Source organism: Penaeus monodon, chromosome 22 (genome assembly GCF_015228065.2).
Source record: "Penaeus monodon isolate SGIC_2016 chromosome 22, NSTDA_Pmon_1, whole genome shotgun sequence".
NCBI lineage: Eukaryota > Metazoa > Arthropoda > Malacostraca > Decapoda > Penaeidae > Penaeus > Penaeus monodon.
Genome location: NC_051407.1, coordinates 10325117 through 10325794, shown reverse-complemented (window position 1 = coordinate 10325794; position 678 = coordinate 10325117). Strand labels below are relative to the sequence as shown.

Below are 678 nucleotides of genomic sequence, written 5' to 3'. Positions count from 1 at the left end.
CTCTGATCTCTAGGGATATGGCATCCGTTCGTATAAAAAAAAAAAAGTATTTGATGACTTTTAACAAGGAACATAAGCTTCACTGATACACTATCTAGAAAGTCAAGTGTGGTGCAAGATCAAACCGTAAACAGTATTAGTGCAACAACCAGTCTCTTATCACTTTGAGGTCTATTGCGGCTGTTAATACTGTTATTATTTATTTACATTCCACTGTTGCGCCTACATTTATAATAATCAGTTACTGTTTCTCATAGTTGACTTTATATATATTTTTTTTCTAAGCTGGGTTTATTCCTACACTACATAGCTTTAATTAATTTCCCCTGATAAATTCAAAAGCATGTAAGATAATCCTCATTTGTTATCTTGTTTTCACATGTGCCGGAGCCACGTGCGTAGATAAGAACTGATAATCTTCAACTCAGAAACAACGAGATGCAGCCTATTCGAAGATCACTCTAAGATCACAATAGTAACTGAATTACTAGTGCCATACTCTCATTACAAGAACACAAATAAGAATGCACACATGCACACATGTTGGCAAAGAAGCGTTGACACACACGCGCGCATACAAAGAAAGACGCAAATTTGTAAATTCACACAGACAAAAGCAACCAGAAACGTACACAGGGGCACCCATACACAGATGTACACACATGCAGAGAATCAAAG

At 36.6% G+C, this 678-nt stretch overlaps 1 protein-coding gene across 1 annotated transcript in view; it reads right to left on the bottom strand.

Annotated features, from left to right (window-relative positions):
- The window catches only part of LOC119586931 (solute carrier organic anion transporter family member 74D-like), a gene marked incomplete in the record, with an annotated part of 13371 nt that overhangs the window by 11106 nt on the left and 1587 nt on the right, over positions 1–678 (bottom strand).